The sequence below is a fragment of the Sciurus vulgaris genome, assembly GCF_902686455.1.
Source record: "Sciurus vulgaris genome assembly, chromosome: 6".
Lineage (NCBI taxonomy): Eukaryota > Metazoa > Chordata > Mammalia > Rodentia > Sciuridae > Sciurus > Sciurus vulgaris.
This window is the reverse complement of record NC_136466.1, coordinates 90,071,345-90,090,501: the sequence shown is the minus strand read 5'-3', so window position 1 is coordinate 90,090,501 and position 19,157 is coordinate 90,071,345. Positions and strand designations below refer to the sequence as shown.

Genomic DNA, 19,157 nt, shown 5'->3' with positions numbered 1-19,157 from the left:
TATCTAGAGCAACATCAGGATCTAGTCATGAACAGTTTGAACAGATAAAAGTACCAATTTATTTTAAACATCTAGGAAAACAGGCCAGTGAGCTGTAATTGATACAGACATGAAACTGTACAGGGATATAAGGATGTAATACTTATATCATGCCTATTTATATAAGGAGAATTCTTCTATATTCCTAAGTTAAGACAGATAATGTATGGAGTTCTTTCTAAAACCAACTTACTTTGAAAAATCATTTAAAAGCATATAGATTAATTACAATAAGCACTGGAATAGTAAAGTAAATAACGAATTGCCTTAAAAAGTGTTGGACAAGCTTATGAAATTTTATAGAATTACTTGAATTTCTGAATTGATAATATAGTCAAAATCAGTGGGAAAATTAAGAGATATTAAGTTGCTATCAAATAGTTATGGACTAACTTAAACCTTAATTTTTTTTTATAACCTTGGTCTCTTAAATTCAAAAGGAACAAAAAATATAACATTGAAATACTGTATTGTCCATCATTCATAAGACTTCCCATAATTCCCTCAACTACATAGTCTTCTGGCCATAAGTGGAATGACTTTTGGAATACTATCTCTGTATCATAACCTTAGTTATAGAAATACCAGGTTATTGCATTGTGTTTTGTAAAAAAAAAAAAATCTCAGGAAGTGAGGATCAAACATCAATATCAAATGACTCATAAAAGTACTGTTTTTAATGGTTCTGCTGCTATCATGTCACATAAAGGGAAGCTCTTTATACTTGGTCAATATTGTAACAGCACATCTTCTGAATATTGTATGAAATAAACAATAGAAGTTTAATGATTTTGTCAGATCAACAACTAGCATTTGCAGTTAAATCAAATTCAGATTCTGTTCTATCTTATTTGTATTTTCTCATAAAAATATCTATGAAGATGATCACCTGAAATGTCAAAATATCACCCTTTTTAAAATGTAGCAATACTGACTCATGGTGCTCAAAACTGAGTAATATCTCAAGTGGTTGAGAAAATCAGCAAGTCTTAAAAGGATTCCAACTACGAACTGCAACCATAAGCCCCCTACTTTGACTGATGGACCACAATGGCATTTCAATTCTCCAGAAATTAGACAAGGCAGAGTGAACATCTAGTAATGCCCCAAAGATATGAGTATTTCTTTTTCTCCAGTACATGATTAAATAAGTTCTCTGGAAAAGACTTGGAAAAATATTTATATTATGTACTTCCAATCCTCAATGAGGCAATGAAATACAGATTCCCCTTCAGTTAAGAGATCTAGTGTCTGCAAATTGACATTAGTTCTGAAAACTGAAAGAAGGATATGATTCTCTACCGTGGTAATTAATATCAATATTTTGACAACCATAGATTGAGGTTTTCTATGTTATGTACATATCAACCAATATGCTAGTAGATGGGCCATCTGTATTGTTCCTAGAGATACCATGATCAATTAGTTGTCACCAGGGTTTCTGCAGAACAAATCATTTCAGTCACCAGTACTTTCCTGCAGTCCTTTGTTGTCTATGTACCTTCTTTGTCTTTGGTCAAGAACTGACATTGGACACTGCAATTCTGGGTTCTCATTATTCTCACTGAAATTAGGGCACTCATTTCAATGGCAGAATCCCCTATGGCCTTATGTCATCTACAAATGGGAGCATAGAGTTTTCAAGGATGCAGTTACTCCTAAAATTTATTTCTCTGTGCTTCAGTAAAGGGAGTATCTTCTGGGTAGGGCTGCCAGATTTAAGCAAAACAAATAAATATCCTTAGTTCAATTTGAATTTCAGAAACATCTTTAAATAACTATAAAAATTAAATAGTGTAATTAGTTAAATCTAAATTAAATTTAACCAAAAAATTCAAATTTTAGTGTATCTCTGCAGTGGCCCTGAGTTTTTTTCAGACCAGAGTTGGTTCATGGAGAGCAGGGTAGGCAGGTAAGGAGTCGGGCAGATGAGCAGGAGCTCTGCTGCAATATTGGCAAGCTGAGCTGGCCAGCAAGGCGCCACAAGCAAGACACAGCAAGTTTGAAAGTGAGCATCATGAGTGACCTACATGCTACCAACTACTGCAAGAAAATTACAGCCCCTTCCTCCTCATTTATTGAAGATGACCTTTCTAGCACACTCTTCTGGAAAGGAAGAACTTATTAGCTTACCAGAGCCAGCTCCAATATTGCTAACAGGACAACAAAGGGTAGATTAGAGCTATAAGTCAATTGGTCTTAATTTACTGGTACAAATATAGATGGTAAAATTCTATGATGCTAGCACATGAACACACACATGGAATAGAGCACACCACCAATATGGATCCAAGCACATTCTGGTATTTGGCATATAATAAATCAGTCATTTAAAATAAGTGGGGGAAAATGGATTATTCTAAAACTGGTTTTGAAAAAAATTGAAAAAGAGAGTTGCAAAAAATAAATTAAGCTAGACATTTACTTTACTTCTTAAAATAAGATTCTAGGTGGATCAAAATAAATAAATGGGAAAATCTTAAAATACAAAAATACAAAAGGAGGATACGTGTGTGTGCACATACTAAATATCAGAGTGGAAACATCTTTTGAATTATAATAGAAAATTTATAACCTATAGATGAAAAATTTCCTACACTAAAAAAAAGGCCACAAGGTAAAAGTATGAAAACTCAAAAAATAAATGGCAAATGGAAAAAATATTTGCAACTCATACCACAGATAAATGAATAAGAGAGCAATAAATTATTCAATTATCAAAATCACATTAACAAAATGTTTCACTGCATAAAACAATGAATGTTCCTCTTCAATGTATGGTAAGTGCTCAATCTCTCATAATAAGTAAAATACAAATTAAAATTACAATGTAATATGTATCACGGCCTTTCAAACTGAGCACTAAGAAAAAATTGGATAACAAATTGTGATAATAAGGATGTAGGGAAACAAGAAATGTCACATATATTGTGTGGGAGTAAAGAATGATACAACCTTAATCATAAGCAATTTTGCAAAGTTATCAAATTTACATATACACATACTCTCAGAACCTACACTTCTACAAATTTTACTATAAATGTACTTGCATAGATGTGCAATGACATATGTCTAATGATCCTTTTGTACTATTGTTTGTGTTACAAAAGGTTGAAACTGCTCTCAATTGCCAAAAAAATGGAATTGGTTAAATTCAATGAAAGACTATGAGGTTCATTTGTCATTTTTTAAAATGAGGCAGCTCATTTGGAATGCAGAATAATGTCTGATGGGGTTTTGAAGTCAATACCCTAAATATTTTAAGTTGAGGAAATTTGAAATATTCCCAAAACCAGGAAGGTCACTCTGACCTTCTCCCATACTACCCTGAAGCAAGTCAGAAGAGCCACATGTAGGAAGTACCCTGCCTATAGGTAAAGGACAGAAGTTTTCTTATCTCAGAAGACATAAAGACCCCCAGGAAAATCTTAACAAGGTTTTGCTAAGTTGACCCCAGTTGATTACCAATACTTGGATCCTGATATCTTTATGAAGACTCCCATGTTACATGAAGATTATATTAAACCCATTTCTAATTTTTCCTTGTTAATTTATCTTTTTTCATAGGGCAGTGGTGAACCCCAACTGTGTAGAAGGAAAGATATTTTCCTCCTTCCACATGTCCAAAAATATTTTAAGTGAAAAAAAAACTGAAGTGCTTAAAAGTGTGCCTAGTATTCCAACATTATCATAAGTGTACTCATAAGCTTGAGATTTCCTGGAAGGAGACACAAGAAACTTGGAATGATGTTTTTTTTCCCAAGGACATAAATTATTGACTTGGAGTGAAATGTACTTGTCATTATGTCTACCTTAAGATGTATTTTGAATTTTGTACCACATTACATGGACTACCTATACAAAAATGTAAGTATGCTTTATAAAAGAATTTTTAGGGATTTAATTCTATCAAAACATCAGTTCTCTGTTGCAGTTGCTGAATTCCACTGTTAATTGGATTTTGAGGAGAACAGATTTGCAAGGAGCCTCTCCTGACCAATTATGCTATCTTCATTCAAAGTTCTTGGCAGAGGACATTGGTAAGGTCACTTGAGCCTATGCAGACATCAGTGTCCCATCTGATCTGGAGATAAGAGTGACACATCTGTTTCTTGTGTTTTGCTGATCATGTCAGCAAGACTGTTGTCAGAAGTCTGTAGAGAACAGTCATCTTAGAAAGTGCTGCTTGAATTTCTGAGCTATGACACATTTCATAGAGAGCACTGTTATCTATACAATCATCTCATTAAGTTTTTACCTCTACTTCTGAACAATGGTTGATATTCAGGAAAGAGAACAATTTTTCTTAATCCTCCAGGGTCACCAAATACCATTGTTTTATAGGAAATAGGTGCAGGGAGGGATGCTCCGACTCCCTACCAACTGTAAGGTTCATGGAGCACTTTTCTTCAGTATCTTTCTGTTTGCTTGCTTTGGAAACACAATAGATGCCTCTCACAACATATCAGTTCCAGGGAAAAGGTTAACAGACAACAAAATCTTCCAATTGATTTTTTTACTTAGGTATGTTTTCAGAAACAATTTTCCAGACCAGGCATCTTATTTTGTTTTCCAGATTTTTCCTTTTTTAAGCATAAGCCCATCCTGATAGCTAGAAAAATGTTTTCAATTAGAAGATTAATACACATTTAAAAAGCAAACAGACTTTCAACCAGATAACACTACAACAAAAGTCCTTTGAGCTAACACCAGCTCTGAATCATTGGGGAATTCAAGTAAGAACACATCCATTAACACTCTAATCTAAATGTCACCTATTTTGAGAAATATCTACCAAACAACCCAACTAACTCCCCTCCTTCCTCTTAACTATTAAAACATTCATCATACAGAAAGGATTTTAAATGTTACCACAATGAAATGGTTAACTATTTAAGGAGATAGATACACTCATTAGCTAATTTGATTGTCCTACATTGTCACATACATCAAAACATCACATTGTACCCCATAAATATATGTAATTATCTTTTAATTAAAAATAAAATTAAGTAAAGCACACACCACATGATTTATAATTATTTATTTACACTCCCTTCTTCTTTCCTTCAAAGAAGGCCTGTATAAATTTGATCCTTCCACAAGTTAGATGGTAAATGGTGAGAGTACAAACCAGCAGCTAAATGTGCTGTTTAACATGATGCTTGACTGACTATAATCACTTTGCAACTAAATGAATGAGAGAATAAATGAAGTGGTATGGAGCTCACTCCAAGGAAGTATTTAAGTAGGTGGACTATGGGTAAGTTGGGTATGAGACACTGAAAATAGGTTGCCTAATTTTTCTGAACCAACCAGTCAGGCTAGAGTGTGTGCAGAACAAGTCCATGAGAAAACTGCAATCTCCCCATGAGATGGACAGGGCAGAAGGGAATACCTGCCCTCCCACAAAGTAATTGGTGCTCAAATCAATCTAGAAATCCTATATTCACTCTCCCTTTTAATGGGAAGCCTCTCTGCCTGGATAGAATTTCAGCAGACATATTTCCAGCTGGCTTTATTATCATGACCCAGATATAAATATCATGGCAGGAGCCCATGAGGTGGGAGCACAATTTATCCTAACTGAAAATAGAGGCAGAGAAGCATCAGCTCTAGTATCCCTGATACTAGAGTGAGGTTGCCATAGCAACCAGCTGAGTCACTAATGAAAAAAGAACAGTTGCACTATGACTGGGCTGACATTCTGTGACATTCTCTTATTTTACTGTAGCTCTAATGATGTCTTCAGTAGGAATGACAGAGAGAAAAGGTTCTGACCTCTCTATTAAACCTGCAGCTGGCTTGACACGCTCTGTCTTTAGCTTAATGAATGTGAATTTCTATGTGCAAATTCTGCCTTGGAGAAATCACTTTAGGAATTCGAATCATATATTAGACTTGTTGATTCCATTGTTCCTTTAATGTCATCCCTTCTTTTCCAAATTAAAATGGCAATGAAGCAGATGAGCCCCAAAAGCAAAACAGGAAGGGAAAAATTACTAAAAAGACATGATAGGGTGATGCTAATCCATCACCAATGATGGGAAAACAGCCAGAAGCTTCTGCCTCTTCATCAAAAGGGATAAACCAGAGGGTGTTAAGCAAGAAAGCTCGAAATCTTAGCCAAGACAGAGGAGACCCACAGAAAGTAGGTCATGAGACCTCCATGACATACAATATGCACTTAATGGTCATTGGTCAATGGTCATTATATTCAGAGCACTGTGCATGGAACTGTGGAGTGTAACAGAGAAAGATTATTCTCAAGTCATGGAGTCTAAAGTTAAAGGAAAGGTGGAATGGGTTTGCAACTTATAAATGCATGTGATCTGCACCTGGCATAACCCCTGCTGCTGCCAAGAAATGTTCAGAAACTAGCACTTTGGGATACAAGTTTTAAAAATTAAAGTTAATAAAATAAAAAATTACCACAAGTTTGAATACACAAATATATACAAGTTTGAAAATAGAGCTAATCAAGACACTGTCATTGGGTTTGTACAACACTGAAAATGCTTTGTTTCAGTTGTTTTTTCTTTTAAAACATACTCATTTGCAAACATGTGAACTTGTTTTAAGCCCAACTTGGGTTGCTTTCATCTGTACAAGAAGGATCATGAGGGCCGGTATCAGCATTTGCTGCAATTTATGTGGGAGTTTTTGCATTTGAGTGTAGGCTTCTGCATCTCCTTATTAGCAGGAAAGAAGAGAGTTCATTCATTATTAAAGCAGCCTTCTAGCAACACTCTTTCGTCAGCATAACACTGCCAGACTAATGTTCTTAGTCTCTGACTGAAATCATGTTTTTCTTCTCTTCATGATCTTAATTGAGCACATTCACTACGTCACTCTCATGGTTAGGAGTAGATAATGGTTACCCATTATGAATCAAGTTACACATAACTCTCCTACCTGATTTGTAATGCCCTCCACAGTTTTGTCCCAGCATATCCATCCATTGTATTCTTGTTTCTCTGAATGCTAGTCCTTCATTCCTGCCAGACTGTCTCTTCCCAGGCCACAAAAAGGCATTACTAATTTCTATCTCCCTGTCTTGCCAGGAAAAGGAAAACCCTTCTTGCAACATACCCAATCAATCCTAGCTCATCCTTGGAGAATAGGCAAAGGCCATTTGCTTCATGGTGTGCTCTGAATAACTGTTGCTTTTATAAACAGAACCTTCTACCCAGTTGACTACTTAACATTTTTTTAACCTGTTGTTTTCTCTGTCGTTTGAATTGTTCACCCCTTCAGAACAGGCTTAACATCACATTCTTCTCTTTTATGCACACAGTCTCATAGTTCGTTTACAGTCAGTCAGGCAATAATGCATTAATTCAATAAACACCAGTGGGGACATTAGGCCAGGGGAGATACAAAGAACCATAAGTTTTCATGTGGACCTTTAGTTTGTAGTGTCCTGAAGGTAGAAAGGAGGTAGTATCAGCAGGGTAGTTCAGAACCAGACAATGAAGACATCTTAGAATGACCTAAGGATTTAGGCCTTCTATCAAACTGCTTTGTTAGACTTTCAGAGTCCCAGGGAGGAGAATAAAACTATAGAGGAGGCCGTGACTGTCATTTTCCCTAATCAGAGCAGTTTTACTTTTATTTGCTCTTTTGGTTTAGACTTCAGGAAATATGGATTAAAATTTCTTTTGAAATAAAGAGTACTTTTCGACTGGACAAAGGTTGAAAACATCTTTTATGGGTACTGAGGGAGAGCCTTGTGTTAGGGCAAGCATATATCTGATGCCAAGTTAAGTCTTAATCCACACCAGAAAGTTGGTAGATGGCTTTACCCTTCCTTCAGCATCTCACAAGGCATCATGCATCATGGAAAGAACATAGGTGTTCTTTCATCTGCTTGTTACTATTAAGAGACATAAGTTAAGGTAGTTGGTTTTATCTTTAATACTGAAGGAGTTTAGGAATATTTTGTCATTGTTTTGCTCCCAGTTACCAAGAGAAAAAAGTGTCCCCTTTTTCTGTGCATATTTATTCTACTTTATGGGAATGTTTACTTTCTTTGGCTTGTTGGATAAAGGAGTATGTAAAGGAATAGCAGAAGACAGCTTCCACAACCAGCTCTAATAACTAAATCTATGCCTGTATATTAAATCATCAGAGAAAACGAGTAAAAGAAGTAATGGAAGTTTAGGGAAAAGGAATAACATAAGTGTGAGAAATCAGCATAGAAATGGTCTTTGCTGTTGTGTCAGAACCAAAAATAGAAGAGTGGGCTGTTGCAGAGCAGCAGCTACCCTCTGTTCAGATCAGATCTCCTCCGGACACTGCTGCTTTCTGAACAGAAGCCCATGGCTGCCACCTCCTCAGCTGCTGCTGTTACACATTTTAGGATAATGAGTGGAAGAAACTCCCTGAAGGTTTCTAGGTGCCAAATCAACAGAAACAAACTTCACTTTATGAAATACTCCCTGCCGAAATAGACATTCAAAAACACTCCCAATGTTTCAGCTCTTGAATAAACAGCAACAGAGACCTCCCAACTCTTACATCTGTTTCCTGCTACAAAGGTGATTTAGAGCCCAGGGCCTCTCGCTTGATAGGTAAGCTCTCTAACACTGAGTTGCACCCCAGCCTAGAAATTGTTTATGTGTGTACGTGTATATGTATGTGTACATGACAGTCTTCTGGAAACCACTGAAAGCATTGTTTCTGAGACCCAGAGACCAGTCCCATCTGCTGCTCCTATAAGCCCTAATCCTTTGCATCTGTTGCCCATGGCATTCTTCATCCCATTCCAGATTCTTTTACAGGTCCTCCTTCCCTGACCTATTATTATGTCTTGTCAATTTCCACATCAGTCTTTAATTTCCTTCTTTGTCATTCTCAACTTTTTATTGCTAACTTAGAAGTACCAGAGTTTAGCAAGGTCTCACTTGAAGGGGCTAAAGGTCTCAAAACAGCACTAAACAAGTCATCCATAGTGACAACGCAACTACTGATCCAGTATAATAGCTCATGGTGCCTATAAAAGCACCCATGGTTATTTCATTCTTCATTCGGCTATCCCTCAGCACTCTTTTACTGTTTGGGTGGAGCTACTTTTTTGCCTGCCTACCCTCTTCTATGTGCACAGAGCAAATTCTCCTATGAGTCAGTAAACCAGACATCCAACTTGGCTCCAGCTCAATATTATGTCTCACCTGTTTCCTTTGTATAGAGCAGGTGGCACCTGGCTCTCAATCACATTTCTCAGTCTAAGACCTTCTCAGTCTAATTCTATCTGACTAATATCACAGTGACAGGTTGTATCCTCAGATATAACAAAAAAAATTCCTGGTCTAAAATCAGTAAGCTTGCTTATGAAATTGTCACAGCACAGTGGTTGAAAACCACAAGTTTATGAACTTATCTGTCTGCCTCCAAGACTATTATATAATCCTTAATATGCTTTTGAAGAGGACTTACATCTTGTTTGCCACTGTATACCTTGGTTCTCCACAGATGGGCAAAAAGAAGTTCAAAGAAAAAAAAAGGAAAGAAAAATAATAGCGTGTTTGTACTGCCAATCTCTTACACTACAACAGGTGAAGAAGGAAACATTCACTGATCATGGAACTCTAGCCTAGATTCCTGTTATAGAGATCAAGGTAAGGAGAAGAGTGACTAAATTTGAAGAATGGGGACGGGATAGATTAATTTAAATCAGGAGGATCTTGAAATTCCAAGAAAGATAATTATAAAGGTGAAATTAAGGAGTAGCAGGAAGTGATGGAGGAAAGCCCACAAAGTTAGAGATGGGAAAGGGGTATGTGTTAGTCAGATTTGTACCACTGTGACCAAAATACCTGCTAAGAACAAGTTAGCGGAGGAGAAGTTTATTTGGCATCCCTGGCTTCAGAGTTTCAGTCCATGGTCAGAAACTTCATTGCCCTGGGCCTGAGGGGAATCAGAAAATCATGGCTGAAGATCTTGGCAGTGGAAAGCTGCTCAGCTCATGGCAGCTGAGAAGAGAGAGGCAAGTGACCAGATGAACTCTTCCAGAGCACAGCCAAACTTCATGTAACTAAGTCCCACCTCCTATTATTCCCTTCAGCTATCAACGAATTAATTCACTGCCAACTTCAGAGCTCTCACAATCCAATTATTTTCTCAAAACTCCTCTGAACCTGGCGGCACTGGTGACCTTGTTTTTATCACATGACCTTTTGTGGGACATTCCAGGTCCAAGCTATAACAAAAGGGAAAAGAAAAAGGATATTTGAGAGGAGCTTATGTTAGTCAGCTCTCCATTACTATAACAGATACCTAAGATAATCAACTTATAAAAAGAAAAAGGTCATTTGGCTCATGGTTTTAGAGGTTTCAGTCCATGATTAGTTGACCTCTTTGCTACGAGGTCTGTGGGGAGGCAGTGCATCATGGTGGGGAGAGTACAGCAGAGCAAACTATTTACTTCATGGTAGGGAAGGAAAAGAGAAGAAGAGGAAGGGGCCACTATTCCCTTCAAGAGTATACCCCTGGTGAGCTGAAAACCTCTTATGAGGCCTCACCACTAAAACTTCTACCACCTTCCAATAGCATCACTCCGGTGAACAAACTTGCATAATAAGCCTTTGAGGAACATTTAAAATTCAAACTGTAACAGAACCCTCTCCGTAATTAACACAATGAAAATATAAGGAAGATAAAGAGGAGCCTTAGAACATGTATAGTGTACTTAAAATAAGTTTCTTCCCTTTCAGTATTTATTCAAGCAATGTCAATAAAGATTTACTTAGTTTAATTAATTAGTCTTGTTTTATTTTTTGTTTGTGTTTTGTTTTTATTTTTTGAGATGGGATCTCACTGTGTTACCCAGACTGGTCTTGAAACCTGGGTTCAAGTGATTCTCCTACCTTAGCCTCCCTAGTAAGGAACTACAGGAGCACAACCACATCCAGTTTTTCAGGAAAATTTTGAATTTGTGTTCACTACTTAGAGAAAAATCTTGAATGGGATTTCTTTTGAATACAATATAATGCTGCAACTGAACACAAGGTGACCCAAGTTTATTTGAACTACAAACAAAAGGTATAATTTCCTGGTTAAGCAGAGGAGTGAACCAGGTGGACCCTTAGACTAAAACTGTCACAAAACAAAACAAACAAACAAAAAAATCAGTGTTAAATTAATTTTTATTAGGAGTGTCTGATGATCCCCCATAAATTTGAATAGTGTTATTAATTTGAGACCTTTCAGCAGCATGATGGCATCTGGCTGGGCAAAATCAGGTGTGTGTGTGTGTGTGTGTGTGTGTGTGTGTGTGTGTGTGTGTGTATGTGTTTGTGTTTGTGTGTGTACAAAAGAGCAAGATGTAAGCAGAAGGACTTCATTCTGGTGAACTGTCAAAGCTTTCTTGACCTCTGATATTGAATGTTTGCCACTGGGATATGGTTCAATGATTCAAAAGTATCCTTTGTAATGTGTCCAAACTAAGAGATGTGTCTGAAGTATTCAAATCTGAATGTAATTCTGGCTCCATGCTTTGGAGGATTCTTCACTTGGGAAGAAGAGATAGGCAATGAAGAGGGGGTGCAAGAGTCTTATGAAACAGGAGCCCACTGTTATGGGGCACAACTTAAGAACAGACCGATCACCACTGAGAAGTCCAAATTTGAGAGTCTTTATTAAGCCGGCTGGCTGACTGTCTCACACAATGCCCCCAAAAAATGGCTATTGGGAGAACAGCCCTGACCACAGGGTTGTAGGGGTTCTTATACCACAAATTACATTAATCATAAGTGTCTGTTGCTATGATTCAAAATTACACGTTAACATCATGAGATCATTGACAGAGGGGGAAGTGGGTCAAAATGACCCTTACCTAGGTACAAACTAAAGAATGGTTACTAACATCCACACAATCACTGTTCACATGTTACATTGTTAGGAGCAATAGGAATCAAAAGAGAGCAATTCTTTACTACATAGGAGTTGCCATTGTATATTATTAAACATGTCACACCAAGTAACTGATGATGGGCACAGAGGCAGGTGTTCCCATGGGAGAAGCTTATTTCCTACATAAAATGGAGTCTCAGAGCAAAATGGAGTCTGTTTAGTCATTTCCCTTAGAGTCTGGCCTATAACATTCTCATGGAGTCAGATCTGTCAGTCCATCACATCTACTTATTTGATGCTAAATTTATAGTTCAATAGGAGCAAGTAGTTCTGGTTTGCTATTACACAGAACAATGACTATAGGTGACAATAATATTCTGTACATTTCAAAAAGCTAGAAGAAATGAGAACCATTTGAGGAGATAACTATATTTAACCTAATTTAAACATGTTGCAGTGTATACATGTATCAAAATGTGATGACTGATGTGATCCTAAAATATGTATAATCAGAAAAATTATCATTTATTATCATTAATTATTATTATTATAAATATTATTATCATTTATTATCATTATCAGAAAAATTCCATTTATGTATGATCTATCAAAATGTATAAATGCAGTCCACTGTCATATACAACAAATTAGAACAAATAATTTTTTAAATGTGACATGGTATACTTTTAATACATACTTTTTATTTTTTAATATATCAGCTTTAAAAAAACTAAATGAAAAAAAATCACTGCTGGAGGCTTAACTCTCTGCTCATTAATATGTTTCCATTTGAACCAGAAAAAGGGTAGGAACTGCTCTTCACTTCTTCACACAAACATACTCTGAATATCTGTTAAAAAAATTTGGTATAGCAATACTATTCATTCTGAAAATATATCATATAATTATTGATGGGAACTATGGGAGAAATAACTGATAAAGAAACATGTTTTTAATTTTTAAATTTTATTTGTTCTAATTAGTTATACATGAATAATACATTTATACATTTTGATAGATCATACATAATCTCTCATTTTTTCAATTATACATATTGCAGGAGCACATTGGTCATGCAGTCATATATGTACATGAGGGAAGAATGCCTGTTTCATGCAACTCTTAGTAAATACACATATATTTTTATCTAAGTCCTTTCACCTAAGTGTGGTCATAGCTACCTGAATGGGGCCAGTAGGCTTGGTAAGTTTTCTGTTTCAATAATCACTCTAGGGAGAATAAAGGGTAAGAGTCCCAATTTCCATTGGATTGCTCTCTCACATCAGTCAGGTCTCTATTTAACTGTAATCTTCCTGGAAGGGGATTTTGATAAAAAGTAGCACCTATGTCATTTTCTATATCCACCCTACACTGCCTTACTTTCTATCATAGGTCTTAGTCTTGTCATGATATTACATACTTATTCACTTACTTGTTTGTTTCCTGACTTCCCAAATAGAATGCAAATTACACAACAGTGGAAACTTTGTTTTGTTTACTGATGCATCTTAAAACAGTGCTTAACATATACTATGTATTCAATATACGTTGGTATATTAATATTGAATTTGTTAATAAATGAATTATGAATGGAATGAATGAATGCATGAATGGACACATAGCATGTGCCAGCAATGATAAATGATTTACAAATACTCAACATTTTTTAAATTCAGTGCCAATCCTTTTAGGTACCTGCTGCTTTCTAGATGGACAGATGTAGGAACTGAAGCTCAGAGAACCTCATTAATTAATTTGCCCAAAAGACAGATACACAGTAAGTTTATACAAAAACTATAGGTCTGGCTGGTTTAATATCCTTTGAAGCTGCAATCCTGGAGAGGGATTTTAAGGAAAACTATTCAATAATACTGTCGTGTTGTGCTTGGAATCTCCTGGTTTTCCCTTCTTTCTCCTACCTCCTCCAATTATTTCTGACTTAAGTATCAAAACAAGGCTTTTATGGGTCCCTTGGCTAAAAATAAAGCTTGTTTCCTGCCGGTTTCTGCAACTTGGATGGTCTTTCTCTTTCCTCAGGCATACCAGAAAAGCAGAACAGCTGTGAGCCTGTCAGAACTGAAGGCAACTCTGCCTACAGTGTCTGCAGTCCTAGCGGGTATGGCTCATGGCACCCTGCACAGCCTGGTGGGACTTGGTAAAACAAAAGGAAGGAAGGCTAAATGAATAACAAATATGTTCAGGGCACAATAGAAATAAACCAGGCAGGGAGTTGAGTGTTGACAGGAACAGGTTGCTTGATGATTAATTGGAGAGAAGGACAGACGCTGTAAAGCTGAAGGACAATGGGGAGCGACCCATGATGCAGGTAACTGCTGTGGTGCTGAGTCTGTCTCATAAAGTGGTTTTCTTTCTTACCTTTTATGGTTTTGCCCTTGGATTGTGCCCTGTGTGGAATGACTCAACCGGGTAAGAACCAGATGGTTTTCTACCATGTCTGTATGGGAGTCCTCAGAAGGACAAGAAATTGAACTTTAAGGTCTCTTCAGTTACCTTGAAAATTAATTTTTTCTTGTTTGGTGTTTTGCTTTTAAGTGCTTTTTATTGAGGTATATTTATACAAAATGAAGTGCACAAATCATAAACGTAGAGTTTGGCACAAGTTGACAAATAAATATACCCACATAACCTACCCCAATAAGATAGACAATATTTAAATAAACTTAGAAAGTTCCCTTACACCTCTCTCAAACAATCCCACCCACAAATTCCTCAAGCAACTTCTGATTTCCATTATGGCAAAAAATGCTTGCCTATTCTAGAGCATCATATAAATGGAATCATGCTGTCTGTACTATTTGTTTCTGGCCTCTGTTAATCATCACGATGTTTTTGAGGACTTTCATGATTTATACTTGAGTATTTTATTCTCTTGATTGCCAAATAGTATTCCATTGTATTTATACAAATTTGTTATCAAACCTTCATACATTTTCCCATTTTCTTTTCTTTTTTTCTTTGTGATTTTCATTGTTTGTTTTTGTTTGTTTGTTTGTTTGTTGTTTATTATGGTTTGGGGATTGAACCCAGGACCCACACACATTCTGTCTCCCTGGCCTTTTTTCCCCCCCTGAGATGGGCTCTCACTAAGTTGCCCAGGCTGACCTCCATCCTTCTGCCTCAGCCTTTCAAGTAGCTGGGATTTCAGGTGTGTACCTCCACACTGACCATTTGCCCATTTTCTTATTGAACTGATAGATTCTGTTCTGTTAACTTTTGACAATTCTTTAGATAATCTTGGTACTAGTTGTTTATTGAATATGTGGTTTGCAAATACTTTTCTCATTTTGTAACTTGTCTTTTCATCTTTTTAACATGGGCTTTCATGTAGCAATAGTTTTCATTTTTATGAGGTCCAGTGTATTCATTTTTCTTTTGATAGATTATATTTTTTGTCAAGAGTTTTGTGCCTGTCCCCAAATTCCCACATTTTCTGTTGTTTGTTTCCCGAAAGTTTAATAATTTTACATTCTAAATTCCTATCCATGATCCATTTTTTCTTAACTTTCATATAAAGTGTGAGATTTAGCTTCAAGTTCTTCTTTATGCCTATAGATGTCCAATGAATTGTGTACTTTCATCAAAAACTATGCCAGCATATTTCTGTGGGTCAATTTATGGGTTCTCTATTAGATTCCATTGATATATGTGATATATTTCATGTATATAAATATATTTAAAATACACATATATATATGCACACACATCTATGTAATATATATATATATATATTGCTCTTGCTTTTCCAAACACATCATAGAATATAAGCTATGTCATAAGTTAGTTAAAAAAACTTGCTGAGATTTTGCTAGAGGTTACATTAAGCCTGTAGATCAATTTGGAAAGAATTGGAAATGTTTGCTCTGTTGAGCCTTCCAGTGTAGGAACATGGTAGGTGTCTGTGTTTATTCAGGTTTATTTATTTATTTATAAACATTTTTTGATTCTCAGGATACAGCTCCTATACATACATATTAAGTATATACTTAAATATTTTCTTTTTTAGAGAAATTGCTATGGCATTGCACTTCACATTTTAGTTCTACCTGTTATTGTTGGTATATAAAAATGAGATTGAGACTTGCATCTTAATCTTGTTATGCTCTAGCCATGTTGAACTAGCTTATTAGTTTTTTAGAAGGCATTTTTAAAAAATTGTGTACATTTCTTGGGATTTTTCTATGTAGACAACCATGTCATCGACACACTAAGTTTTATTTATTCCTTTTCAATCTGTAAGTTTTTATTTCTTTTCCTCAACTTATCACGGTGGCCAGAGGTTGTAGTAATGTGCTGAGTAAGAGTCATAACAGTGGACATCCTTGCTGTTGATCCAAGGGGAGGGAAAGTAGTCAATCCATGACCATTACTCTTAGCTGTAGAATCTTTGTAGGCCCTGCTTATCAACATGCTACAATTCCTTTCAATTCTAACTTACTGAAAGTTTTTTTAATGTAATACTGTTTATTTAACTTCAAAAATATTTTAGCATTCTAAACATACAAAAAATAGCATAACATTGGAAATTGTATTTAAGTACAGAAGGTTCTTGAACTTTCATTGATGCGGTGGCTCTTTGCTTTGCTGACAATGAAGAGTACTACAGTTTGTTTGAAAACAAAGTTTAAAATCTACTGTACTTAACTTAAAAAAATTCAAACACTTCTCATGCCAGCTGACCCCCCTTTTTCCACAACTAAGAAAGGCAACAGAATGCCATATCACTATATACAAAAACAAGACAACCTGAAGCTAAATGGATGCCCACTGCAGGGTCAACAGGTCCAGCCTCACAGTGCATGCCCTGAGCTATGGCCCCTCCAAAAGGCATCTTCCCCCACAGCCTCAACACCAGCAAGGATCATCAAGAGTTTTTCTTGGTTGTTTTGTTCTTTTTACAGACTATAGATATGTACATTCAATAACTGAGGATTTCCAGCCAATAACCATATAGTTAACACCATCTTACAAATTTTTAAAAAATGCCAGAAACATCTTCAAATGCCTTGTCACACCAACAACAAAGTGCACAGAGTGAGAACACGAGAGTGCCTTTTCATTTTAAAAATGTTTGGAAATATGTACAACTTTGATACAGTTTCAGGGTGCTCTGGACACCCAGGGCCACTTCATGTAATGAGAGAAACAGACACATCTCAAATGAGATGTGTCAATCACGGCGCTCCACTACTCTAAGGTATTTAAGGAGACGGATAAAGTTTTTTATTCATCCTCCTCCTCCTCCTCTTCTTCCTCCTCCTCTTCTTCATCTTCCTCTTCCACTTTTTCCCGGGCAACTTTAGCAGGACCCTTTGCGCCATCAAACTTTCCTTTAGACTTATAGTCAGCAACATCCTTCTCATATTTCTCCGTCAGCTTTGCAGCTTTAGTGATGTATGGCTGCTTTTTGCTGTCACTTAAGTTATTCCACATCTCGCGCAGCTTTTTTGGCCACATATCCAATGGATATACCAGGATTTGTGGACTTGATCTTGGGGCGGAATTCCGAACAGACCAGGAAGAATCCAGATGGTAGTCTTTTGGGGGCATTAGGGTTCTTTTTCTTCTTGTCTCCCTTAGCTGGTCCATAATCCTTCATTTCCCGATCATAGCACACTTTATCCGCCTTTGCCATTTCATCAAATTTAGATTTCTCCTTCCCAGACATTGTCTTCCACCTCTCAGAGCACTTCTTGGAAAATTCTGCAAAATTGACAGAGACTTCTGGATTTTTCTTCTTGTGTTCTTCCCTGCAAGTTTGCACAAAGAAGGCATAAGCAGACATCTTGCCCTTTGGTTTCTTGGGGTCACGTTTAGCCATTCTGACTAAAGCTAGTCTCTACTGAAAATTTTTATTCTGAGTGAGTGTTGGATTTTTTCCAAATAATTTTTCTATGCCAATTGATACAATCATATAGTTTTTCTTAATTGTAATCAAACTTGTTGAATTTTAGAATGGTGAACCAACAAGTACACCCAGAATAAACCCAACTTCATGGTGATATATAATTCTTTAAATAATTTGCTAGTGTTTCATTGAGGTGAGTTTTTGGGGGGAGGTCTAAATTCATGAGAGATACAGGTCTGTTTCTGTGTTTTCTTTCATTGTTTTGTTGTTGTTGTTGTTGTTATTTATTGCTTTAGTTTGGTTTGGGTGGTGAAGTAATATTGTCCTGATAAAATGAGTTGGAAAGTGGTCCTTCTTCTATTTTTGGGAAGGAGTGGTGTAAAATTGGAGTTAATTCTTACTGTATTCAGTAGAATTCTCCAGTTTAGCCATGTGGTCCTGGAGATTTCTTTTTCATAATTTTTTTATTATGCACTTGATTTTTAAAATTGTCATAGACCTTTTCACATTACCTATTTAATCTTGGTTGAATTGTGTCACCTTTCTAAGAAACTGATTAATTTCTTCTAAATTGCTAAATTTATGATAATAAAGTTCACAGTATTCTATTGTTATTTTTAATGATTGTAAGATTTGTAATGATGTACTTTATTTCATTCATGGTATTGATAACTTGTGTTTTTTTAATTTTTTATTATTCTTGTCAATTTTGGTGGAAGTTTATCAATTTCATTATTTTTATAAGAATTAGCTTTTTTTTTTCCCATTGATTTTTCTCTATTATTTCCTGGGTTTAAATTTAATTTAATTCTACTCTGATGATTGTTTTCTTCCTTCTGCTTGTCTGCAATTTCTTTTTATCTTATTTTCCTAGTTTAATGACATACAAACAAATCAGTTTTGAAATCTTTCCTTGTTTTTGATGTAAGCATTTATTATTATACATTTCCCTCTCAGCACAACATAATTTTGATATTATATTTTCATTTGATATGTTGTATTTATTTTCATTCACTTCAGTATATTTTTAGTTTCCTTTGAGACTCCCTCTTTGATCCAGGGGTTGTTTAATTTTGATATGTTTAGAGATTTTTTTTCCTATTTTCTGTATTTGATTTCTAGTTTGATTCCATTATGTTCAGAGAACATACTCCACATGATCTCAAATCCTTCAATTTCACTGTCTTTTTTTTTTTTTTATATTTACAGACTGCATTTTGACTCATTGTACACAAATAGGGTACATCATTTCGTTTCTATGGTTGTACACAATGTAGATTCATACCATTCGTGTAATCATACATGTCATAGGGTAATGATGTCTGTCTCATTCCACCATTCTTCATATCCCGCCCCTTTCATTTCCCTCTACATAATCTAAAGTTCCTCCATTCTTCCT

The 19,157-nt window shown here is 35.9% G+C and overlaps 1 pseudogene across 1 annotated transcript; it reads right to left on the bottom strand.

Annotated features, from left to right (window-relative positions):
- Positions 1–17,133: 17,133 nt before the first annotated feature.
- Positions 17,134–17,731, bottom strand: LOC306664162 (high mobility group protein B3-like; annotated as a pseudogene). The gene has a single exon. The product of its transcript is annotated as a high mobility group protein B3-like (transcript).
- Between the last annotated feature and the right edge of the window lie 1,426 nt (positions 17,732–19,157).